Consider the following 12,924-nt stretch of genomic DNA (forward strand, 5'->3'; position numbering starts at 1 on the left):
AAATGTTGTTGCAAAAGCACCTTTGGTGCTATATACTTGGGTGCCAACTTATCATTGTTTTATACTCTTTTGTACTTGGGCAGCGTACACTGCTGTCCATACAGGAATTATTAAATTTGAATGTCTACAAGCTTTATGATTTCTTGAAGTTTCCTGCTACATGTTATGAATTAAGAATTCTCCAAAAGCTAATTGTATGGATCCTTTTTTCCTGATATCTTTGGAAAGTACCATTTCTCAGCCTGATCGTGTTTAAACATCAATGACTGCTTATCTTTCCTAGTCAGTTCTTTCAGAATGGAATGGGAAATTAGAATGTGCCCAGGATTGGATTTTGTAGATTCCTGGTTATTTACATAATCTCAGCAGCCTTAGTGTTTAGCTGAGTGGGCTTTTTGGTTGAAGAGTTTCTTTTCAAACTTGTAATTTGATGTTCACTGTATAGTATTGCTTGTCCTTAAGTTGTGACTCAAACCTTTTGAAGAGAAGAATCCCTCATAACCTGAGGAAGAGGGGGTATAGGTTTAAGTAGAGTGGTCCTTGCTGCTTGTCATCAAGCCAAGCTGCTCCAATTAAGGCTGACCCCAAGGAGCACGAGCTGTTTTGAGTAAGAGCTCGTGTGCTGATCGGTGGTAGTGGAGGAGCCTCCTCAGCTTCTGTGTAGCTCTTCCTTGACAGTAATTTGGCCCAGCATGTAATTCTCAGAAAATTGGTAGGTGGAGAGACAGAAATAGGAAGCTTCACTGAAGTCACTGTAACTTGGAAGATTATTTTTAGGATTTCTGGAAAGTAAGGGTATGGCTGCACAGCTGCTGGAGTATTTCCTGATGCGTTTCAGCATTTTACTGTGGCCTTCATTCACTCTCAACCCTTCTCAGACTCTGCTTATTTTCATTATAATGCTGCTATGAGCTGTCTTTGAGTAGGCGGCGTGGGCTGCTTTTCAGTTGTACAATGACGGTCTTCTCTGTGTGTCCCTTCACTTCCTCTATGGAAATGTCTTAGGAATGAAATGGAATGGTGAGCGAGGATGAGCGAAGTTAGAATTAATACTGCTGGTCACTTTTTATTGATTACTTTTCCTTTTAATGTAATAACTGCTGCTCTGGCAGTACTTGTGACCGTTCAGAGCAGGTTCAGAGTGAGGGCTGCCTGCCTCCTCCTCGGCTGAGATTAACACTGTTCATTGATTTTGATTTCTGCCAGAGCTTGTAGACAAAAGACTACATAAACACTCAATTCCATATTCCAGTGTTGTGCATACATTCAGATGACGCCTTTTTTCAGGGTTTTAGCACGCACAGAGCAACTCACAGGGCCCTCTCGCAGGCCTGTGGGAAGGAGGTGCAAGATGATAGTTCAGGCCTCCAGATGCGGTTATCCTTCTGTTGTGGACCCTCAGTTACTACTAAAGAAGACAGATGATTGTCTTGGTGGTCCCAGCTTATGTTTGAGCAGAGCATTATTTTGTTCTGCAAAGTTAACACAGGGTTTCAGCAACCTCTTCCTGCCGTAAACATCTGATGAAAGAACCCAGAGCTCATGCTTCTCAAATATCTGACAGGGCACTTTACTAGGTCCATATGTGTCTCTAGGTCTGGCCTACTTGCAAGGTTTACTTATATGATGATAATAAATAGAGTGAGTGAGATGCCTTAGCTCAACTGTGAAATTAAGAACCACTTTTTAATGGAACATTTACAACCAGACTGTTTTGGACCTTCTTTTTTAATGTTTAAAGACTAACTTGTATTTTTCCTTTTCTAATTAAACATACTTTACATATAAGGTAACAATGGGTTTATGAGAAGTGAAGAAAAAAGAAATGGCAACAATATTGAAGATGGAAAAAGTAATAACAACAATAGTAGATGAACTTGAATTTCTAATGGTTAAAATTTAACAATAATGGAATTTTCAATCCTATTTAAAGCAGGCTTATAAATGTTATGATTTAATGACGTTCTAGAAATATAATGTATACTCCATTTTCAATTAGCTATAGTCAGTAGGATCATGGAAATAGGATCTCAGAACTGACAATGGATTGTAGACATTTTTTTAAACTGGAAAACTGAAAAAAAAAAAAAAAAAACCACAGAACTAAAATGACGTATTCAAGGTAACAGTGATTGTTAGTTGCTCAGCTGGGATGAGATTCTTGGTATTCTGTTCATCTTTTTTCTTATATTACTCTTTCATTGATAATACTTTGGTTATTCTGTTCTGATACATTTTAGTAAATCAAGAGAGACAGGTGTGTACATACATGGAGTACATGCACATATATGTATTACATATTGATACATGTACACATGTATATCTACATATACAAATATTTATCCATTTCTGCCTTCTTAGCTTTGCCCAGGAACTTCTTACCTGTCTACTTACCAACCCAACAGATGTAAAGCTCTAACCAGAGGCAAGGACTTTTGCTTTTCTTGGAGCCTAATGAAGTTCAAAGTTGTGCATTCAGACAGTGACTGTCAACTTTGTATCACTGTCATAGAGAATTTTAGGTTCAAATATGCAAGTTGCTCTAACTTATTTTATTAGATAGATTTGGTTAGAATTCATGCCAGCCTGTTACTGTTTGAACTTTAGATTAACAGGTTTCTTTTTCTTTTCTTTTTTTTCTTGGTGATCACATTCCAGTAAAGACTGTTTAGGTTTTGTTATCTCTGTGCTTTACAGGAGATGCCATGCAAGGGAAGAGAAATAGCAGACAAGTTCTGGTTACAGGGCCAAGGTAATGCAAGGCATTTTTGGAAAAATGAACTTTACTGATAAAGTGGTGAAATTGTTGTTCCCAGTCTAGGAAAGGGACACGTAGGGCACACAGTGTCAGGGTAGAGTTGATTAGAGATTTCTATTAAGGTTAATCAATCCTTAGGACAAGGCTAGAGCGCAAGAATAAGCTCACCCTCAGCCGTGACACATGACACATCTCTGCAGCTGAAAAATTGTTGTCGAATTTCCACTATGGGGATGTGGAACAGAGCTAGAGATAAGGGGGTGTAGGCTGGTAAAGCCCAAAACTAAAACCCGTATGATTGAAGACAGTAAAAAGAAATTAAATGGAGAGAATGAAAGCAAACTGGTTTTCAAAGTCCTTCCTCTGTGATAGCATTGAAGGTGGGGAAATGTGTCTGACAGACAAGTGAGAGAAAACACATACAGTAAGTGGTAAACCAAGGAGACTCATGACACAAGGAAGGAAGAGGAAGAGCTTCATGAAAAGTGAATTGATTCCACTGAAAATTGGAAGGTGGAGCAGAAATGAATCAAAGTAACAACAAAAATTAAATACAAAACAATAGGGGCAACAACTCTGTATCTGAGCTTTCTTCATCAACTACCATCCGGCCCTTTATTTTCCTTTACAGTAAATTTGTTGAACAAGTTACCTGCGTTCACATCCTCTGCTTCATTGACCTCATCCTCCAACTCACTGAACTCTGCCTTTCTCCATCCTCAGTCTACTCTGGGCAGGTGTGTGTGCTAAACTTTGTCAAACCTGGTGTTTCCTTCTCAATTCTTGTAATTTGAAGCAGGCATTTGATACTTTGAAGTATTTTTTTCAGTTGACTTTAAGGGCACCATATGCTCCTTGTTTCCTCTAAGTTCAGCTTACTGTTTGCTCCTTCTGTTGTGCTTATGTTTTTCTTCTTGTTTCCTTGATTCCCAGGACCTCTGGTCTTCCCTTTGTGTACTTACAGTGTGTACAGATTGTGTTTCAATATGATCGTCATAGGTATAAGCAGCAGATTTGCACCTCTCACCACTTTACCCCTAACTTCAGACTTGAATATCCGAATGTTCACTCAGTATTGTCATTTGTTTAATAGCCAACTAACATGTCTGACACTGAGTTTCTTCTGTTAGTCAACTTTCCTTTGCTGTGACAAAATGCGTAAGAAAAGCAACTTTAAAGTGGGAAAGGTTTACTTTGGCTCGTGATTTCAGCTGTTCAGTTTGTGATTGACTGGCTCTTTTGGGTCTGAGGTGAGGCAGGACATCTTGGTGAGAACATGTGCAGGACCAAAGCTGCTCACTTTGTGGTGGTCAGGATGAAGTCAGAGAAAGGAAGGATCAGGAGTCCCACATCCTCTTCAGGACACGACTATAGTGAGTGACTTTATTTCCTTCCACTAGTCACCATCTTCTAATGGTTTCCCACTTCTTAATAGTGTTACAGCCTTTAGCATATAGGCCCTTGGGGGACACCCAGAATCCAAACCATACCATCCTCCTGCCAAGTGTGCTGCGATCTGCACTCCCCATTCCTCTCTTGGCTTAGACAGAAAGTCATAGAGTTGTCCTGGACATCACTCACCATTCACTTCTATTGCCTGGAGAGTCCTGTGAGCTGTCATCTTTCTTCTACTGTGACCGGAGTCCCCCTCATGAGGGGGGACTCACCTCCCACGTGAATCATTGTCCTAGCCCAACCCCCAGCCCATGCCTGGGTGGCCGACAGTGTGCAGCAGCCACAGCCCTCCTTTAACCACGTTCCATCACGAGCCCTCCGATTATGACCTTTACTCAGCGTGACCTCCGCAGTGCTTCCAGGGTCCCCCCAGACCCTTCTGGCACTCTGTCCGACCTCTTGTGCTTTGCTCTCCCATCCAGCCTGCTCCAGCCACACTTGACCTCCTTCCCATCCTGCTTCTCTGGGCTTTTGTACTTTCTGCCACCTCTGCCTGGAATGCTCTTTCCCGGAATCCACAGGACCTCCTTGTGTAGTGCCTGAGCTTTCTCTCAGCAGCTTCCTCTTCTGTTCCCTTTCCTTCCTTGCTGGTCCTCCCTTTCCCTCAATTCCTGTTTTTCCACAGTGCTGTTCACTTTCTTGTTCATCCCTCTCCATTGTCATGTAAGGCCCATCTGAGCAGGGATCTGTTGATTCCACTTGGTTAATTGCTGTGACCCCTGGGCCTAGTAAAGGAAGTGGTACAGATGAGCTATTTATAAGTGTTCATCGCATTGATCAGTGCATCCTACTTAGGAAGGCAAAGACGCAGATGAAGCAACCTACAGTAAGTGCTAAATGGCCTGGAATGCCTGTATTTTACCTTAAAAATGTATTTCTTATATTTTACTTCACGATGTATGATTATTTATTATGGAATATTTAAATAACTTAAGAGTTTTTGAACTTGAAGTTTCTAGGAGACTATTGATTATTCTGTGGTCCTCAGAAGAAACCCATAGCCACCCCCCGCTGTGGCTGTGACCTATCTTGCAGCCTTTGGGAGGAATATTCTAAGTTGTACATGGTATTGAGGATAATGACTGAAGCATAAAGTATCAAGGAAACAAAATTCTCATCTGTGCAGTGTTGTTGAAAAGGCAGAATAGAATAAATTTTAAATCTTAAAGCTCCTGACTTTACCTTAAAATTTCAGTATTTACTTTCTTCTTCCCAGTCTCAGCCCTGGAAGCCCTAGTTGTATGCAGAAAGGACAGCTTTAGAGCAGGACTTTTCCTGGTGTTTTAATTTGGAAAAGGACATATCAAAGTCTGTGATTGCTCTTAGAAGAGAGGCTGAAAGCTAAATAATAGTTTTAAAAAAATTGAATAATGTCAGATTTTAAAATGTTGAATTTTAAATTATTTTGATGTAATGCTATATTAAAATGAGATAAAACATCAAGTTTGATTCCTGTTTTTATTTCTTAGTGATCCTGGCAAGTTATTTAACTCCTTGAGGCTAAAGTTCCTTTCTTTACAAATACCTATGAAACAGGAACAGTTGTGTAAGCTGTTATGGTTCTGTGCTGTGGAACCAGGCAGTTAAACCCTTCTTTTCTCCAAGTGTCAGTGTTACAGGGGGTATCAAAATTTTAAATTTCTGTAAAATAGGAAATTTAAACTATTAGTACTACTCATTGTTTTTCCTGAAAGTTTCTGTGAATTTTGGCTGAAATTCTATCAGATTTGTACATAATCATATAAGTTTAAACTTCAACAGTACTGGGTTTTATTTTACCTATAAGTCCCAGGACAATTTATATTGTAGCCTTAAGATATAAATGTATAGAAATGAACTTGGAAATAGGGCAACACCTCTCTCTGAAAGGTGGGGAAAACTTTTATGAGAGTGGGGAAAACACCTATTTAAATAAATGAGATCCGTGTGGTTTAAGCCTGTTCATTTTCCAGCTCAAATCAAATAATATATAATGAAGAACGGTTTTGCCAAGAATAACTTGGTACAGCCGCCATGGTATATTTTGGTCACAAAACGTGTAGCGATTCAGGAGAACAACGTCTGCTTCCAATTTACAGAGGGTGGTGCTGCATGCACAGGTCTCCGGCGTCTGCAGGAAGCGGTGTGTTTGTGCCTCAGACTCAAAGCGGGATCTCTGCCTGTGCCGTGGTGGTGATGCCTGGGCACCGCTGGCCCAGGCCTAAGCTTGCCTTTTGTGGGATGGCTGAAGCTCATAAAAGTTAATGAAGAGAAGTTATGTAAGGGTCATGCAAGCAGTTTTGAATAACATATTCATACTTTGCAGGAGAGGGTTAGTTCCAAGCCTTGCTAATGATTTTGAACGTTGGGTTCTGCCGGTCACCCCAAAGGTGCAAAGTTTCTTGAGGCTGGGATGTTGGACAGAATTTGGACGAAATTGAAAGAGACAGGAGGAAAAGCAGAGTGGGATAGAACATTGGAGGGATAGAGATGGAGATTGAGATATCTCTGCGTATAAAGTTTGTGTTCTAAATAACCCGGATGAAAATGTATGAAGTACGTTGATAAATCCTAGGAGAAAAGGCAACTGTTTTGTATTTACCAGGATTATTTCATTTTAGACTATGTGGAATCTATAATTTTGCTAGAAATTTTTTTTTTTAAATTTCTAAAATGTTTTCAGTTTTTGTTGAGCTAGACTGCTCAGTTTTCTTGACACCCCCCCCCCCCAAATACCAGTAATATTTGTGGGATGGCCGGTCTCACCGCCTCTTTTATAAGCTCAGCGCTGTTGAAGTTGTGTACTCCCTTACTGATTCTCCATATGGCCACCCACACCCCACTCTGGGGGGAAAGCCTGTCATTTCTCATGTTGGTTTCTTTGGAGGACCCCACAGCAGAATGCTGAATATCTAAGTGGGGTGGCGGGGGCGGAGCTTCGTGCATTTCTGCGGATTCACTCTGTGGGAAGGCTTTTATTTTACTTAATTTCAAGTTTCTGCCAACACTTAGGACATTTTCCCATTTTAGCAAGGCCCATACTAATTGCACACTAACCTTTGACTCAGTGTGTATTCTTTTGGTCCCAAAGTGTCCTGGAGGAATGGTTCTTCTTTTTGGTCCTTGTGGGGTGGGCAGGGGGTGGCAGGGGCAGAGGGCAGTTGACTGCCAGGGCCTCCCTCAGCTTTGCCTCCTTCTTTTTTACCTCTTACTATCCCTGCTCCTTCCTCCAAACACTGTTCCTGACCCTTGTGCTCAGGCCCTGCCGCTCTTCCCACCTTTCCTTGAGCAAGCTGTGGTTTTCTTCTACTTCATTCATTAGTTAACAGATTCTGCAAGCCATCAGGCACCGTGGGTTTGGAGGCATGCTGTTTTGTTTCCTGGAATTCCCTTCATCTGCCAGAATCCCAATCATTCTTCAGGCTCAGTTATCTTTTTTATGAGGTCATTCCTTACTTTCCTAAGAAGAATTTAAATGTCAACTGAATGTTTCTCTTAACCGTAGAACAGGAAAGCATGAATACTGTGGCCCTAATGGGGGTGCTTAGAACTGCACATTAATGAGAATGGTCTTTTCTGTTGTCTGGCTTCTATTTCTAGCCAAAATAATTTATCTTGAATGACTTTTGCAATCTTTTGAAGAGTTTGATTGCCCTTGGGTCTTATCGGAACAGATGTACCTCATTCTGATGAAACTGCCATTTAAACTTTTAAACCACTGCTGTGTGACTTTTTTGAACTGCTATTCCGGAATACATGCTTTTGCTTCACTACTCTGTATACAAGCAAACACTGGAGCACACACAAGAATTTAGTTTCATAAACAGTTTTCTCTTACTGGATGCACTCTGTTTTCTTTCTCTTCTGCCTATTGTATATAGTGTCTCCTCTGCACTATCCTCTTCTATTCTGTTCTCATATCAATTTGTTAAGGGAATTTGATTGACCCAACAAGGAACTGTGACCCATAGTTTGACTAACACATGTGTAAGCAGTGTTGCAGATGTTAGGCTTTTTATAGAACAGGTGTGAGTTATAAGTCCCTACTTGTGCTAAATTGACTTACTAAGGTGATGAACTGTGCAGAATGCTGGGCTATTGTCTCTGTGGAATGCATTACTTTCCCCCGGTTGAGTACTGGCCATGCTTGTCCACTGACTTCCTGCTCCCCAGGCATTCCAAGCTGCAGCTTGCTTTGTCCATTCATCCTTTAATGTGCATTTGGAGGGAGTTCTGCAGCAGTGAAAGGGAACCAGTGGAGCCCAACAATGGACCTTAGCCTTTGAGGCCTTGGCAACAGCTTGCTTTCTGTCTGCTCTATTTGTAAGCATTACTCTTCCTAAGTACTGTTCCCTGTGAAGACAGATGTTCCTTTTGCTTGCTGCTTTATACAAATTGGGTTTAAGTCTTCTTAAGATTGAAACTGAGCTCCTCAAGTTTTGGTATTCAATTCATGTATTTGCAGTGCAGTTCACTGACTTGAGAGGTGGGTTCTGACAGTATTTACAGAGATCAAATGTGGGTCCTTGATAAAGCTGAATACATTTGTTTTAGATTTTGAGGCATATTTTTTCTTTTAATTTTGGTATTACAAATTAGGTAGTTTTGTATGCTATAATAATTTTGAGAAATTGATCAAAATCAGACACATGCTAACAATAGAACTAAGAAAATTTCAAATGTACCTATAGATGTATTTAATATTTAATGATTCCTGATGAAAGATATGAAAGTTATAAATCTGATGTCATAGTACACAAAATTAGCTTTATAGCTCAAAGTTAAAATAGTACTGTGTCACTTTTCACACTTTTTTGGATGGTTTCACATCTATTTCTATACTTGATTCTGTGAGGTAGGTGGGGCAGATATATTTATCCTCAAGTTCCAAATGAGCAAAATAAAATCCAGAAAGTGTTAGCAATTTGCCCAAAGTCTCATTTGCTATACAAGAGAAATGTTGACCCATGTTCTCTGACACTAACCAGACTAAATTCTGAGATTTGTCTCCTTAACAATTTTCACTCTCCCACCACCTTTCTCAGAGGTAGAACCAAGTAGGTATTGTGATGCTTACCTCCTTTATTTAGCTGGCTCTTGTCTCTGTCTGAAGGATTTGCCTTAGGCAATGAAGAGGGGCCTGGTTGAGTACAAAAATTTTTCTGCAGTTATGTGAATGCTGTTGGTGTCTCCTGGTGGTAGCACTTGTGTTCCTGTTTAGCCTAGCCGTAATCTGCCTTTGTGCAGTGGTCTCAGCTCTGCTCTGCCCCCGCCCAGCAGTCCCCAGCCCTCCTCCCAGCACCATCTGCCCACCCGTGGGTTCCTCTTGTTTTCCATCTGGGCAGCTGGCTCAGTCCAGACATAGCACAGTCCAAGATTCCAAGTACCTGTTGCAGACACCCTTCTCCTGGGAGTACAGGCTTTGGGACTCTGACCTGTGTGTCCATGCATCCAGACTCAAGGTGGATGAAGATAAGGCAAATCGTGGATTTCCTCCTGGAAGGAATTTTCCTCTGGCTTTCAGTAGGTCACAGTGGTTGATGGGATTCTGATGGCATATTTGTGAAATTCCTCCATATTGCTGGGCATTTCTGGTTTGGTAATTGATTACAATTTGAAAATTGAAAAGCTTCCATTCTTGTTTGTGGTTTTAGCTTAAAAAGTTACATCATGTATTTAAGAGAGGACATGGGAGGACAGTGCACAGGATGAAAAATAATTTTTTTTTAAAAGTTCATGGGATTGTGGCCAATTTTAAAAATCCTAATATTTCATTATATAATAAAGTAAAATTAATACAGTATATGGAAATGTGTGCTAAATATTTACCATCTTATTGTCATTTATTCCAGGATGACTTCATTGTATCATCTCTCTTTCAGCTGTGGGCCTTGCTATATATAGTATAACCTAACTAATACATAGTGTAGACTAATATACCTTACCTTACGGTGTATTATTACAAGTTATTATACATAGTGTGCATTTTTGCTATTTTCAGAGACCAGGCCCTTTTTAAATATTTTTTTTAAAATCTGGATATCTGTTATTTTTTATTTTTAGCTTCCTTCCAGTCAGCAAAACAAGTTTTTAAATTTGACTACCGTAAAATTACCTTAATAAAACAGTTGGGGCCAGAACTTACTGAAAATTTGGTTTATTTATTCTCTTAGTTCCACACAAAAACCATAGCTCAAGCATGGCAAATAAATACCTATTCAACTTGTCAAACTCTTGAAGGGCAAGAATTACATCATTTTCCCTAGGGATTACCCTTCCTGTTGATACATTTTTCAAAAATACTGGGATATATTCTTCTTGCTACCAGTTAGGTTATTTTTAGTTTTTGCTTTTTCACGGCTAGCATTGACCAGAGGCGTTGAACAGCTGGCCTGCATCAGGCCTCGGTAAAGATGCATGTTGTTCTTCACTTCCCTTGTTGCCTGATTGTCCCTGACCAGGCTGTTAGGCCTTCACGGCAGTGTGTATGCAGCAGGCTTTCCACTATGCCCAGTAGGGAAGATTCTTGCTTTGACTGGGGGCTCAAATCAGCCTTTCAAACTACTTTCAAGTGCTACAGGTGTTCCCTGAGCCTGGGGTAGACAGTGTCTGGTAAAGGAAAGAGTCTCAGGCTGTGATTCTTGGAATATCATTGAAATAAAAAATTAAGCTATTTAATTTCAAATGTAGTATGATGCATTTAGGTCCTCATCTGCCACTGGTGCATGGATCTCCCACCTTAGAGCTCTTCTCTGGTTTTAAGTCCTGGCTTTTGTATTTCTGGGAGTATTTGACAGCTAGCCTGGCCTCTTGCTGGCAGTTTTATTCCTCTCGTGTGTGTGTGTGCTGGGGGCTGCGTAGTGTGCACTGATGGGCCACAAATGCTAACAGAGAGAGAGGTCAGGAGCCCTGCCCTTCAGGGTCATGACCAGACCTTGGTCTTGACAAAAGTAAATAAATGCACAGCTCACTCTGATGATCTCATTGTAAGAGTTTAACAGGCAATAGTCCCTTTAACTCCCTAAGTTAAAAAATAAATAAATACAAAGTGGAAGAGAAAAGACAGTACCCCTGGTTTTAAACTTTTAGAAGGTGGATCTTTCAATCTGGCTCCAATGTCAGAGATGGAGCCAGGCAACCCATGGCTCTTTCTGCTTTTGGATGTGTGGGAGAGCTGCCCATTATAAAGTAAGTAGCCAGTGCATAACGGGCTCCATTTCAGCCTCATTAATTAGATGCTGGCCTTGGTTTAATAGGCTCAAATGAGCTATTAGACTTCCTGCTGCTGCCTAAGTGGAAAGTCTATTTGACTTTTTTTCTTCTCCTACTTAAAATGTGTTTGTATAGATAAACTCATAGGATGCTTGTCTTTGGCCTTTTAAAAGGAATTTAAGTCTGGTGCCATTACTTCCCCTCATTAACTTCCAAAGCCATTTCTGAACCCTCTAAAAAAGGTATGCAATAACCAATAAGCATATGAAAAGATGTTCATCTTAAGTAATCATTACAGGACTATAAATAAAACCACACCGAAATGCTACATCTACCCATTAGGATGACTGCTATCAAACATAAAAACCAAAATACACCCAGGAAACATGTCAATGAGGATAGGGTGGCTTTGGAATCCTCATGTAATGTTAGTAAGAATGTAAAATGCTGCATCAGCTATGGAAAACAGTGAGGCAATTCCTCAAAGAATCAGCAATAGAATAACCTGCTCTAGCACTTTCACTTCTGAGTACAGACCCCACAAAGTTCTGGCTCTCAAAGCAGAATCGCCAATCCACATTGATAGCAGCATTGCTTGCAATAGCCAAGTGTCTGCCCACAGATGAATGGATACAAGACATGTGGCTTGCACATGTCACAGGATGTTGTTGTGTCTGAAGGAAATCCTTACATATGCTACTATGTCGATGAACCTTGAGGACATTATGCTATGTGAAATAAGCTAGTCACAATAAGGGCAAATATTGTGTGATTCTATTACATGGGTACTTAGAGTTGTCAGCTTCATAGATTGAAAGTAGGATGGAGATTGCCAGTGGCTGGTGGGGCGTGGAGAGCAGGAAGTTGCTATACAGGGTGTAGAACGTTAGTTTTGCAAAAGGGAAGAGTTCTGGAGATGGGTGGTAGTATGGTAGTGCAAAAATGTGTGGGTGTACTTCACACTATTGAACTATACCCTTACAGGATGGTCAGTTGTATAATAGTGCCACAAGCAGACTGCGAGGAAAGGAACTGTAAAGTTCCTCTCCATCGCTCCTCACTGCTTTCTGGGCCTGTGAAGAACATGAAGCCTTTGTCTCTGGGCAGTGAATGTCACCAGATGGTAGCTGCTCTCCCAGCCCTTCTTGTCTCTCAGAAACCGTGCCACCGCATCCCTCCGAGGCAGGCCTCTCGTTCCACTCTTCTAACACGTGTTTGAAAACAGTTTTAATGTCATTGATGAGGTCAGCTTCTGTAACCAAACTTACTTTAGCCAAGGGCGGTTCACTGGGATTTTTACATTTGGGGTTTTGTTTTTACTGCTTAGTCAAGCAGAGAACAGTGGGCCGCTCTTGTCCTGTCAGGAGGTGCCCCGGCAGCTTGTCAGCAGGTGAGGCTCAGGGCTGTTTTCCTGGTAGTGGTGAAGGATGAGCTAAGCATGACTCACTTGAGCATTCCCACCTGCTCTCAAACAAAGACAGGTGTTTGATTGCAGACTGGTGTTGAGTTGGTGCTTTTAG

General features: G+C 40.9%; 1 protein-coding gene across 5 annotated transcripts in view; it reads left to right on the forward strand.

Annotated features, from left to right (window-relative positions):
- Positions 1-12,924, forward strand: part of Tiam2 (TIAM Rac1 associated GEF 2) — a 193,919-nt gene that overhangs the window by 80,918 nt on the left and 100,077 nt on the right. The window lies entirely within an intron of this gene.

Source organism: Cavia porcellus, unplaced genomic scaffold (assembly GCF_034190915.1).
Source record: "Cavia porcellus strain 051 isolate PalLab524CR breed Dunkin Hartley unplaced genomic scaffold, mCavPor4.1 scaffold_22, whole genome shotgun sequence".
Lineage (NCBI taxonomy): Eukaryota > Metazoa > Chordata > Mammalia > Rodentia > Caviidae > Cavia > Cavia porcellus.